Here is a 14975-nt window from a genome sequence, read left to right as displayed (position 1 = left end):
ATTTTGTATTTGTTGAAATTACCTCTCATACTTTAGGAAGCAATAAAATAGGATTCTCTTATGTCCAATACATTTACCACCAAAATTTAAACTGTCAGATCCATTTTTTACATTTTCTGCAAATAATAGTAATATATGTACATTAGACCGACTCACAAAAAATGGTGCTTGAGTTACCCCCCTCATAATATTCGCTGTTATGTAATATGATGTTACCCAAAATATTTTCGGTTAAGTGTTGTCCATTCGTGAGCTGGACAGTTTTAAAGAAAATATCGTATGGGAACACGATTTTTCATGTTAAATTCAATATTTTATCCAGCTTAAAAAAATCTTTGTTATGTTATATAATGGTTCCCAAAATATTTCTAGTCTATCGATGGCCGTTCGTGAGCTGAACCGGTTACAAAAAAGTCCCTTTTATTGTTTTTTTGTTTTAAATTATACAACATTTCTTAAACAATATACACAATATGTGGTGTCATTTGAAAGGTTTTTGAAGCCAAGTCTAGTGGTGCGCAAAATTTGCAAAATTGTGCATATATTTCATTTTTCTTAGTAAAAACCTAACAATTTTAAATATTTTGGAATATGACAGTTATAAGCAAACGGTTATTTATGATTAATACATCATTGGACGCGACTTTAAAATACCTTTTAAACGATACCCCGTATTGGATATTTTGTTTCAATACAAACAAAAATTTAAAAAAAATAATTCCAAAATACTTTTTTTTAATTTGGTCCAGCGGTCACTTAAAATATTTTGGGAATCATCATAAAACAAAGCAAGGTAAATTTTGGGAATGGTAACAAAAACACGTTTTTGCTTTCCATACAGAGTGAGTCGGTCTAATGTACATATGTATCAAAAATTTAGAATTATTACCTTAAAATAAGATAATTTTCAGGGAATCTGTATTAATATTCCAACTGCTGACTGGTATACTTCCAAAAATTGTAAAACGTTGGACTCTAAAATATTTTTGTAGTTCTTCATCAATTTTATGATTAATCCATCAAATTGTAAGATAAGATATATTATGGAACGCATTAATCCTTCAACGAAATAAACCAAAATAATCTTATAATTAATATTGAATATACATACTTTTTTATTTATTGAAATTACCAGTTATACTTTAGGAAGCAATAAAAATAGGATTCTCTCATGTCCAATACATTTACCACCAAAGTTTAAACGGTCAGATCCATTTTTTACATTTTCTGCAAATAATCGACATTTTTAATGGAACCACGTGATGAAATAAGATATATATAACTTACCAGATCCCTTTTTTATATTTTAATTCGGTTAGAAGTATTTTAATAGGGGGTACAATATTAGCTACTGCTTTCTAAAAAATAAAATAATTAAAAATTAATAAATTTATTTATTTATTGTTTTGAATCAATAAAAACATTACCTTTCATGAACATTTTTTCAATATCTTGGAATTAAACCGTCTATAAAGATCTGAAATTACTAAGTCATGGATTATTTTTTAAATTATTTACAGTCACTAACTATAGAAACACCTTAACGACCCTAAACGGGATATTGCTTTTGACACTAATATTGCAATACTATTTTTTGTTTGCTCTCTTCTAATACTTAGGTTCAATATCTTGGGAACGGCATGCTAAATATTAAGAATATTAGTATCATATGATAGGTCATAGAAAGGTGTTAATAACTAAAAAAGTACCTATAATTAGAATAATTAAATCCAAAGCTATATGAAAATTAATAAAATTGTATTTATTTAAAAAATGTGAGTTTAAAACTATCTGATTATAATATTAAATATCTTATATGGTCAATTTCGTGTCGAGTGACCCAAGTCAAAAAATAATTTATGTATAAAACAGTAGTATTAATTTCAATATAATGATTCCAGACCTAAACGCGCAAATAGTTTTAAAAATATTGAAAGTTAAGATTTAACTCAAATAAATCTAAATATGTTAAAAATGCAATGTTTCATCAAATGAAAGCCGAAATGTACAACTTATACCTCCCAAACGAATTAAGAGAGAATCGAAATTTAATATGAAAACATTTTTAATTAAACATATTAGACATTTTTGTTTATTAACAGTTGATTTTTAACACAACAATGTCATATTGTTTTTTATTACTTAAGATTCACAATATTTTAATTACACTATTTTTCTATGAACATTAAATTCAATAACTCATTTACGTTTTACGATGAATAATTAAAACTGAACATGACTGAACAAAACACAAAACATCACTGAACTTAGCAAAATTTCTGCATTATTTATTTTTATTTTTTTTCACGCTAAAAATGGAGAATTTATATTTTTTTTGTTTTTGTACTATTCTTACTATCATCCGGAAGTAACCTAAAAGTTTACTTCCAGACGGCGAAAACTAGAAATCAATGAATTTTGCTTTTGTAAAATGTATGCTCTCGTCTGACAATTGTACAGAAGTGACTACAATCCACACTTCCAGATGAATAAAATACAACATTAATGTGAACACTCTTCAAACTGTCTTCCAGAAGTGACATAAACATACAAATCAAAAAGATACAAAATAGGAAACAATGTATTTTGTTATTGTAAAAGGTGTGTTCTCACCCAACTTTCATACAGAAGTCACTAAAACGTATACTTCCAGATAAAAAAAAATCAACAGACATGGTTTTTTGTTTAAGCAAAATGGATGCACTCTTCTAACTATCATCCGGAAGTAACTTAAAAGTTTATTTCTAGGAGACGAAAATTCGAAATTAATGTATTTTGTTTTTGTAAGATGTGCGTTCTCGTCTGACAATCGTCCAGAAGTGTGTCTGACGTGGCGTCTGGGCTGATGCGCAATAGTTTTCTCTTTTAAATGTTTGAAGGGTTGGTTCTTTTTTACTTCCACAACAGAACCTGTTTCTTGCACACATATTTTGCTGATTTTCGGCTCGAATTTAACTCGTTTTCCACTCGCTCGTAAGCGAGTTGAAAAAACAAAAACATGTAAATATCGCTTACGAAGCGAATACAAAACACATAAAACTCTAATTAAAATTGTGCTCGCGTGTTCAAAAATAAAAATCGCGATTTTGAATTTTAAAACGAGCGTTATAAATAAAATAGCGATCGCGAGCGATATTTTTACCTACCCTGGTTAGCATGTTTTGTTCAAAGAATAGAACAAAAATTTCTTGCAATAATATGCGTTATTTTACAATTCCATGAAATGTTTTTTCTTTTAAAGGGATATATGTCAAACCAGTAAGTCCAATAAGATGCATTTACACCATTTAAGTATGAAAACTCTTGGTATATCTGCTCGTTTACTATTCCTCATTCTCAGTACAAATATTTTAAATAATGAAAAGTTTTTGAATATAAAAAGTACCAATATTTTTTGTATAATACTCCATTATTTGCACATTTAAAGACTTTTTTATAATCAAAATTCTAACCATATAATATTATAGATCTTATTGTTATAAAAGATTTGTGAAATAACTTTACATTTTTTGGAAGAACATTATTTAAAGTCTTCAACTGGCCTTATATACACGTATATAAATGATCATATCTTAAAAACTATACATTCAATTTATTAATCTTCACCAGTTTTGTTCAGCATGTTTATCTTGTTAATATACAAAATAAATTTTAAATAAATTTAAAGTTTAAAAAAATGTTGTAGAATTTGCGAATTTGTAATGCACTATTATAATATTTAATTTGTAATGCACTATTATAATATTTTCTTAAAAAAAAAATAACTTTGAGATAGCATGTTTACAAAAATTTTTGTTAAAAGTGCAAAAATTACTTTTTTGGTTTCAAATTTTTACCAGAGGTGGACAATGCATAGCGGAATCCTTTGGCATCAAAAACTCATTTCGCCCTAAATTGAGTTCTTACTTTTTGAATATAGGGTGACGATATGTATCTAACTAGCTATACCCAGTGTGCTTTGCTACCATAAAAACAATATAAATAAAAACGTCACTTTATGATTTTTATGATTCTAGCTCTAATATCTTTCCAGATGTTTTTTGTATTTACTTCATGCGGGAGATGCCACGCAAACTATTGGAAGTTTTCCAAACGTTCATTTGGATTTTAAATAACCTATGAAAAATCTGAATAATCTAATAATATCCCAGATGTATATGAAAGTCCTCCCACTTTCCCCAAAATATTCATCCATCTGAACTAAGAGTCTAGCTCTTACAGTTTCCCGATTAACGAATTTTTTTTTTGTGTTTATTTCATATGGGAGATTCCACTCCCCCAATTTCATAGTCCGCTAAATTACCACACAAAACTTCACATTGATGTGAATAGTTTCATAGATGTACGATTTTTTGTATTTAATTCATGAAGAAGGTTCCAAGCCCCCTAATTAAAGTCCGCCCATTTTCCTTAAAGATGTTCACATGAACTTTGAGAGCTATAATCTTCAAAATTTGCAGAAATAACTCTAGTTTCCAAAATAACCGAATTTTTGTATTTAATTCACCCAAAGGCCATACCAGGCCCCCTAATGCAAGTCCGTCCACTTTTTTCATAAATACTCATATTGACACTAAAGTCAGATATACTAATTTACGATTTTCTTTATTTGGGAGGTGCCACGTCCACTAAAGCTAGGCCACTCATACTATCCCATATACATATTTATGTGGATGTCATAGATGTCCATACAAAATTTAAAGACTCTAGCTGTTACACATTCTGAGATACGTGAATTTTAATATATATTTTGTACGTGGGCATTTCGCCCACTTGAAATTTCTAAATAAAAAGTAGAAAATTTTTCCCATTGAGTACCTTATATAACAAATGAATGAGTTAATTTTGTACTCGATATAACGAATTTCAAAACAATTTTGTATAAAAAGTGGTGAAAATAATACAAAAAGAGCACTTCATTATTATTCAAAAGATATGTATAAAGAATTAAGATTCTAAATCCAACAGAATTTTTGAAATCAACAAATTCAAAAAATCTTTCAATAGATTAACATAATGTAAAAATCTTTATTTAAAGGAATATTGTGGTTTTTTTAAAAATACAGACACAAATTTAATTGTTTGCCAACAAAATTAGACATGGGAATTATACCCGTAATTTGCTTATTTATATAAGAAAACCTTTAATAATTTGTTTTTCTTAATATCTTTAATTTTGGTTTGTTTCTAATTTTAACGAAAGAAAATTTCTATATTTTGAAAACTGCAGAAAAACTGCATAGAAATGGTAGCAATATTTATGAGCCCAATTAAAAAGATCTAAAAAATAGACTTCCTACCTTCTATTACCGTATTCTTATCATTAAATCATAGAAAGAATATATATACTTTATAGGGTCGGAAAATTATATTATAGAAATTACAAACGGAATGACAAACTTATATATACCCTTCTCACGAAGGTGAAGGGTATAAAAATAATTGAAAATGTATTTATCTATGTTTCTATAAATTTTAATGTATATTATGGGAAAAATTTATGCATGAAATAACCAAAATTTTTGAATTGAATTATTGAATGTATGTATCAAAAAATAACAAGTAGTCCGACTCTTTGATAGCAGTACCTAACTCTAAGCATGTGTTAGTGAAAAAGTACATAACTCTAAATATGCGTTAGTAACAAAAATGTTTATGTATTGGTGCATTCCAAACACACAGAGTTTTATAAAAAAGTTACAATTTTAAATTTGTTCGAATTTTCAATACCAAAAATTAAAACTCTGTTTGAAAATTAAAATTCAACAAAAACAAAAATGAAATGTCAATAATTAGAAAAAAAATATTTTTTTTTTTTCAGTTTAGGAAAATTAAACAAAATTTTGTATGAAAAGTGAAATAAAATTATTTAAAAAAATTACAGATTTTTTGTGCACAACCGTAATTTCGTGTACAATCCTTAAAAGTGGGCAAAAAAGTAAGTTAAACATTTGAAGGTTTTGATAAGTTTAAATTTCTCACAAGAGAGTCGAATTCACACGACACTCGTAGATGTGAGAGAGTAATTTCCTGTATATGAGAGTCGGACTACTTGTTATACTTTGGTATGTATATTAAATTATTGTTTAATTTTTATGTGGAGTATTAAAATGTATGTATTTGTATTGATTGTACCCTTCAAACATTTAGAAGACAAAACTATTGCGCATCACCCCAGACGCCACATCATAAACACTTCTGGACAATTGTCAGACGAGAACGCACATTTTACAAAAACAAAATACATTGATTTCAAATTTTCGTCTTCTAGAAATATACTTTTAAGTTACTTCCGAATGATAGAAGAGTGTATCCATTTTGCTTAAATAAAAAACCATGACTGTTGAAATTTTTTCAACTGGAAGTATACGTTTTAGTGACTTCTGAATGATAGTTGGGTGAGAACACACATTTTACAATAACAAAATACATTGTTTCCTAATTTGTATCATCTTGATTTGTATGTTTACGTCACTTCTGAAAGACAGTTTGAAAAGTTTTCACATTAATGTTGTATTTTATTCATCTGGAAGTGTGGATTGTAGTCACTTGTGGATGATAGTCAGACGAGAGCATACATTTTACAAAAACAAAATACATTGATTTCTGAAAGTATACTTTAAGGTTACTTCCGGATGATAGTAAGAAGAACTCAAAAACAAAAATATAAATATTCCATTTTTTGCTTTTGACAAGTTTAAATTTCTCACAAGAGAGTCGAATTCACACGACACTCGTAGATGTGAGAGAGTAATTTCCTGTATATGAGAGTCGGACTACTTGTTATACTTTGGTATGTATATTAAATTATTGTTTAATTTTTATGTGGAGTATTAAAATGTATGTATTTGTATTGATTGTACCCTTCAAACATTTAGAAGACAAAACTATTGCGCATCACCCCAGACGCCACATCATAAACACTTCTGGACAATTGTCAGACGAGAACGCACATTTTACAAAAACAAAATACATTGATTTCAAATTTTCGTCTTCTAGAAATATACTTTTAAGTTACTTCCGAATGATAGTTAGAAGAGTGTATCCATTTTGCTTAAATAAAAAACCATGACTGTTGAAATTTTTTCATCTGGAAGTATACGTTTTAGTGACTTCTGAATGATAGTTGGGTGAGAACACACATTTTACAATAACAAAATACATTGTTTCCTAATTTGTATCATCTTGATTTGTATGTTTACGTCACTTCTGAAAGACAGTTTAAAAAGTTTTCACATTAATGTTGTATTTTATTCATCTGGAAGTGTGGATTGTAGTCACTTGTGGATGATAGTCAGACGAGAGCATACATTTTACAAAAACAAAATACATTGATTTCTGAAAGTATACTTTAAGGTTACTTCCGGATGATAGTAAGAAGAACTCAAAAACAAAAATATAAATATTCCATTTTTTGCGTGAACGCGAAAAAAATAAAAATAAATAATGCAGAAATTTGGCAAAGTTCAGTGATGTTTTGTGTTTTGTCCAGTCATGTTCAATTTAAATTATTTATTGTAAAACTTAAATGAGTTATTGAATTTAATATTCATAGAAAAATAGTGTAATTAATATATTGTGAATATTTAGCAATAAGAAATAATATGACACTGTTACCCCGTGTCTATATTAGACAAATATTTATTATGCTAAATGTCAAATTGTTATCATGATAACAAATTAGCCAGTACAGACGGCATTTATTAGCGTTATAACCTCGTTATAACAGTGTTGTCTAAACAATTGTTTAGACAACGTTGTCTTGATAATAAACGTCATTTTACCGTAAAATTTGTGTATAATTTTGTTTTTGTGCTATTAAAATTCATTTTAAACATAGGTTTTAGTGAAATTAGTGTTTATTTACAAAATTTGCATTTAATTTTAATCGTTTTTATTAAATATAGCATTATTTCAATAAAATTATCTGTGGGTTGTCGTGATAAAATCGGCATTTTGTAACCCCTATGCATGCCAATAAACAAAAAACTGACAATTTTTCAGTCGACGTTTTGTCAAGTATCGTAAGAAATATTTGTCTAATATAGACATGGGGTTATGTTAAAAGTCAACTGTTAAAAAACATTTAAGAAGGTTTTGTTAATTGGTGAAGTTTATTAAATATATACCAAAAAGTAAGATAATTACTTTTACAAGGTAATTATAAGGATTATGTAAATAAAATTAAAAAGTTGTCATATATTACATTAAAATACTATATTAGGAATAAATTAACAACTCTAAACGGCTTCCATTTCCATTTTTTTTTAAACGAAGTCAACATATTAGTCTTCGTTTTTAAATATTTTTATATTAAATATCGTCTCTCTCTTAATTGGTTTAGGAGTTATAAGCATTTAAAGACTTTTTCAAGTTATACGTTTCGGCTTTCATTTGATGAACATTGCATTTTTAACCTATTTAGATTTATTTGAGTTAAATCTTAACTTTCAATGTTTTTTATTTGCGCGTTTCAATTTAATTTTTATTTGCGTGTTTAGGTCCCGTTTCTTGATTACGTATGATCACTTTGAGCTAAAATTTTATTTGTATATCATTATCGTAACAAAAAAATACATTAAAATTTTACTTAAAGTATTTAAACGTTAGCTTGAATCATTATATTCAAATTAATACAACTGTTTTATACATAATTTATTTTTTGACTTGGGTCAGGTCACTTGAAACGAAATTGCCCATATAAGATATTTAATATTAAAATCAAATATTTTAAAAACTACAATTTTAAATACAATTTTATTCATTTTCATATATCTTTGGATTTAATTATTCTAATTATAGGTACGTTTTTAGTTATTAACACCAGGTCTGTCAATGACCTTTATATGATACTAATATTCTTAAGTTTTTGAATGTATATAACTCCTTAATTAGAGGAAAGCAAACAAAAAAGAGTATAGGGTCGTTAAGATGTTTCTATCGTTAGTGACTGTAAATAATTTTAAAAATAATTCATGACTTAGTAATTTCAGATCTTTAAAGACGGTCTAATTCCAAGTTATTTAAAAAATGTTCATGAAAGGTAACGTTTTATTGATTCAAAACAATAAATAAATTAATTAATTAATTTTTAATTATTTTATTTTTTTAGAAAGCAGTAACCTATACTAAAATACTACTAACAGAATTAAAATATAAAAAAGGGATCTGGTAATTTATATATGTCTTATTTCATCACGCGGTTCCATTAAAAATATCGATTATTTGCAGAAAATTTAAAAAATAGATTATAAGGTAATAATTCTAATTTTTTGATACATATGTATGTACATTAGACATCATATTACATAACAGCAAATATTTTGAGGGGGTTAACTCATGCACCATCTTTTGTGTGTCGTCTAATGTATGTACATATATTACTTTTTTTAGATTAGTTGTTAAATCAATTATTTTTTCTACTATTTTAATTTCAACTATTTCAATAAAAACTATAAAATTTCATTTTATTTACATTTATTTTTATAGATTTTATCTTGGTGAGCATACAAATAGAAGAAGAGAAAACTCAACTTCTAGAAGACGAGAATACTCATCTTCTAGAAGAAGAGAATACTTGTCTTCTAGAAGAAGAGAATACTCGTCTTCTAGAAGAAGAGAATACTCGTCTTCTAGAAGAAGAGAATATTCTTCTTCTAGAAGAAGGGAAGAGAAATACTTTTCTTCTAGAAGAAGAGAAAACTTGTCTTCTAGAAGATAAGAAAGGAACACTTCTAGATGATACTAAGTAGTCACATCTAGAGGAGTCTTTGGCAATACCTTACTTCCAAGAGCCATCTAGAAGTTTCTTCTGCGGGTCTTCCAGAAGTATCTTCCACGTTACTCCTAGACGTTCCCCAGCTCGGCATCAGTTCTTCAAGACTGGTGACAAGAATTCTTATACTTCCGCAACATCGCTGCCCTTCAAACATTTAAAAGAGAAAACTATTGCGCATCACCCCAGACGTCACGTCAGAAACACTTCTGGACGATTGTCAGACGAGAACGCACATTTTACAAAAACAAAATACATTGATTTCGAATTTTCGTCTTCTAGAAATATACTTTTAAGTTACTTCCGGATGATAGTTAGAAGAGTGCGTCCATTTTGCTTAACCAAAAAACCATGTCTGTTGAATTTTTTTCATCTGAAAGTATACGTTTTAGTGAATTCTGTATGAAAGTTGGGTGAGAACACACATTTTACAATAACAAAATAAATTGTTTCCTAATTTGTATCTTCTTGATTTGTATGTTTATGTCACTTCTGGAAGACAGTTTGAAGAGTGTTCACATTAATGTTGTATTTTATTCATCTTTAAGTGTGGATTGTAGTCACTTCTGTACAATTGCCAGACGAGAGCACACATTTTACAAAAACAAAATACATTGATTTCTAGTTTTCGCCGTCTGGAAGTATACTTTTAGGTTACTTCCGGATGATAGTAAGAAGAGTACAAAAACAAAAAAATATAAATACTCCATTTTTTAGCGTGAAAAAAAATAAAAATAAATATTGCAGAAATTTTGCTAAGCTCAGTGATGTTTTGTGTTTTGTTCAGTCATGTTCAGTTTTAATTATTCATCGTAAAACTTAAATGAGTTATTGAATTTCATAGAAAAATAGCGTAATTAAAATATTGTGAATCTTAAGTAATAAAAAACAATATGACAGTGTTGTGTTAAAAATCAACTGTTAATAAACATTTAAGAAGGTTTTCTTAATTGGCGAAGTGTATTAAATATATACCAAAAAGTATAAGGAAGGATTATATAAATAAAATTGAAAAGTAAGTTGTCATATTAAAATACTATTTTAGGAATATGTTAATAACTCTTAACGGCTTCCATTTCCATTATTTTTAAAAAAGTCGAATATGTTTAATTAAAAATCTTTTTATATTAAATTTCGAATTTCTCTTAATTCTTTTAGGAGGTATAAGCATTTAAAGACTTTTTCAAGTTGTACATTTCGACTTTCATTTGATGAACATTGCATTTTTAACATATTTAGATTAATTTGAGTTATATCTTAACTTTCAATATTTTTAAAACTATTTGCGCGTTTAGGTCATTATATCATTATATTGAAATTAATACTACTGTGTTATACATAAATTATTTTTTGACTTGGGTCACTCGACACGAAATTGCCCATATAAGATATTTAATATTGAAATCAGATAGTTTTAAACCCACCTTTTTTAAATAAATACAATTTTATTAATTTTCATATAGCTTTGGATTTAATTGTTCTAATTATAGGTACTTTTTTAGTTATTAACGCCAGGTCTTTCTATGACCTATCATATGATACTAATATTCTTAATATTTAGCATGCCGTTCCCAAGATATTGAACCTAAGTATTAGAAGAAAGCAAACAAAAAATAGTATTGCAATATTAGTGTAAAAGCAATATCCCGTTTAGGGTCGTTAAGGTGTTTCTATCGTTAGTGACTGTAAATAATTTAAAAAATAATCCATGACTTAGTAATTTCAGATCTTTATAGACGGTTTAATTCCAAGTTATTGAAAAAATGTTCATGAAAGGTAATGTTTTTATTGATTCAAAACAATAAATAAATAAATTTATTAATTTTTAATTATTTTATTTTTTAGAAAGCAGTAGCTAATATTGTACCCCCAATTAAAATACTTCTAACCGAATTAAAATATAACAAGTAAGAGTGCTATATTCGGCTGTGCCGAATCTTATATACCCTTCACCATAGTGTATTTTAAACATAATTGATCTTACAGTCTAGTTAATAAAAACATTAAAAAAATTTGAGTCGATTTAAGCCGAATGTTTCGGCGGCGGCTCAAGCAACTAAATATAGTTCGGCGGCGGCTAAGCTCCGACTAGAAGCCGGTCGACTTCGACCTCTGATTCATTGCTGGTAAACATTGACGAGACGTAGATTTTGTTATTGTTTATCGTAAAAAAAAATTGTTTTCAAAAGCACTTGGGAAAAAATTGTGTTAGTTTTAAATTTCAAACTTACATTATTCGCATAAAAATTATTGTACAATAACTCACAATCTACTCTCATATAATTGAAAACGTTTTAAATACTTTTTTCTATTCATTAAAAAATATATTTGCAATACAAAAGGGAATATTATTTTATTTTAACAAAAAATGCAAATCATATTTTTTTGCTGTGTATTTTTTGTATGTTTGGATTCCAAACAAAACAAAAAAATACACAGCTGAATAAAACCAAATACATCTACACACACACATGTAAATCTATTTCTATATTCAGTGTTGTTGTTGCTTTTATAACAATTTTTTGATGAAATTTTCAGAGGTTGTCTCGGATTTTTGTTCATATCTCCGTTATTTACCGACCGATTTTGCTGATTTTAAATAGCGATCTTCTCGAAAGCATGTCTAATAGAATTATTGAAGATTCGGATTTCACCGATATCTGGGGTCCTCTAGAAACTCTAGACAGACGGACATGGCTTAATCGACTCCGCTATCTATAAGGATCAAGAATATATATACTTTATAGGGTCGGAAAATTATATTATAGAAATTACAAACGGAATGACAAACTTATATATACCCTTCTCACGAAGGTGAAGGGTATAAAAAAGGGATCTGGTAAGTTATATATGTCTTATTTCATCACGTGGTTCCATTAAAAATGTCGATTATTTGCAGAAAATGGATCTGACCGTTTAAACTTTGGTGGTAAATGTATTGGACATGAGAGAATCCTATTTTTATTGCTTCCTAAAATATAACTGGTAATTTCAATCAAAAGTATGTATATTCAATATTAATTATAAGATTATTTTGGTTTATTTCGTTGAAGGATTAATGCGTTCCATAATATAACTCTTACAATATGATGGATTAATCATAAAATTGATGAGGAACTACAAAAATATTTTAGAGTCCAACGTTTTACAATTTTTGGAAGTATACCAGTCAGCAGTTGGAATATTAATACAGATTCCCTGAAAATTATCTTATTATAAGGTAATAATTCTAAATTTTTGATACATATGTACATTAGACCGACTCACTCTGTATGGAAAGCAAAAACGTGTTTTTGTTACCCCTCCCAAAATTTACCTTGCTTTGTTTTATGATGATTCCCAAAATATTTTAAGTGACAGCTGGACCAAATTAAAAAAAAAAGTATTTTGGAATTATTTTTTTTAAATTTTTGTGTGTTTTGGAACAAAATATCCAATACGGGGTATCGTTTAAAAGGTATTTTAAAGTCGCTTCCAATGATGTATTAATCATAAATAACCGTTTGCTTATAATTGTCATATTCCAAAATATTTAAAATTGTTAGGTTTTTACTAAGAAAAATTAAATATATGCACAATTTTGCAAATTTTGCGCACCACTAGACTTGGCTTATATATTGTTTAAGAAATGCTGTATAATTTAAAACAAAATAACTAAAAAGGGACTTTTTTGTAACCGGTTCAGCTCACGAACGGCCATCGATAGACTAGAAATATTTTGGGAACCATTATAAAACATAACAAAGATTATTTGAAGCTGTATAAAATATTGAATTTAACATGAAGAATCGTGTTCCCATACGATATTTTCTTTAAAACTGTCCAGCTCACGAATGGACAATAATTAACCGAAAATATTTTGGGTAACAAAGTGATTTTCGGGAGGGGACCTTGTATGGGAGCTATGTCCAAATATTTACCGATCCAAAGAAACTTCCATGCTTATATTTCAGTACATAAAAGCAATACTTGTACCAAATTTTATATCGATATCTTGATTTACTAATGAGTTATGCGCGTTTAAGTGATTTTCGGGAGGGGACCTTGTATGGGAGCTATGACCAAATATTTACCGATATACATATTTGGTTATGAGTTATGTGCGTTTTTTCTGATTTTCGGAAGGAGCAACACTTGTGCCAAACTTTATATGGATATCTTAATTAAGTAATGAGTTATGTGCGTTTTAGTTATTATTGGGAGGGGACCTTGTATGGGAGCTATGACCAAATTTGGACCGATCGAAAAAATCTTTCTTTGTAATATTTCTGTATATAAGAGCAATACTTGTACCAAACTTTATATCGATATCTTACTATAGTAATGAGTTATGCGCGTTTAACTGATTTTCGGCAGGGGACCTATGACCAATTATGGACCGATCCAAAAAAGCTTTTATTGTAATAGTTTTGTATAGATAAGCAATACTTTTACCAAATTTTATATCGATATCTTAATTAACTAATGAGTTATGCGCGTTTAAGTGATTTTCGGGAGGGAACCTTGTATGGGAGCCATGACTAATTATGACCCATCCAAAAAATTTTTCCTCCGAATAAATTCTATTGTCATAAAATTTTAATTTCTAAAATTTTGTGAAGATATCGACATTACGACGGAAGTTATTAACAAAAACCCAAATTTCCGGGAATATGTACTTTTGTATGGGAGGTATATGAAGTTATGGACCGATTCTGTCGATTTTTCGCAGAGATTAAGCTCTTATGTGGAAACGAATGTATGCCGATATGGAATAATCTTGCATAGTTTTTGGAGAAAATTACATCAGAATATGTAAAAAATGCTTATTTTTTTCGAGGTTGTTTCCAATTTTGATTCATAACTTTTCCCGATGTGAACCGATTTTGCCCATTTTCAATACCAAACTGCTTAGGATAACAATAAATATTTTCGGTGAATTTGGTTGAAGTCCTTGGCTTAGTTTTAACGTGAGCGTGTCTTAGGCAGACAGACGGACATAGTTAAATCGACTCAGAATTTCATAAGGACCAAGAATATATATACTTTGTTGGGTCTCAGATGACTATTTCTTGGTGTTACACACGAAATGAAAAAGTTATATATACCCAAGGTCCTACATACTAAATTGTTTCTAAGCAATAACAACATGACGTCACTCCTTGTTAGGAATATATATATATTCCTTAGGATAACAATAAATATTTTCGGTGAATTTAGT

The 14975-nt window shown here is 28.2% G+C and overlaps 1 long non-coding RNA gene across 1 annotated transcript; it reads left to right on the top strand.

Annotated features, from left to right (window-relative positions):
• Positions 1–8982: 8982 nt before the first annotated feature.
• On the top strand, positions 8983–9508 carry LOC124419161. The gene is made up of 3 exons (XR_006940448.1): positions 8983–9043; positions 9113–9255; positions 9490–9508. It is a non-coding gene; the product is annotated as an uncharacterized LOC124419161 (long non-coding RNA).
• Positions 9509–14975: the final 5467 nt, after the last annotated feature.

The sequence above is a fragment of the Lucilia cuprina genome, chromosome 3 (genome assembly GCF_022045245.1).
Source record: "Lucilia cuprina isolate Lc7/37 chromosome 3, ASM2204524v1, whole genome shotgun sequence".
Taxonomy (NCBI): Eukaryota; Metazoa; Arthropoda; class Insecta; order Diptera; family Calliphoridae; genus Lucilia; species Lucilia cuprina.
The sequence above is the reverse complement of the archived record's forward strand: the minus strand, read 5'-3'. Positions and strand labels throughout refer to the sequence as shown.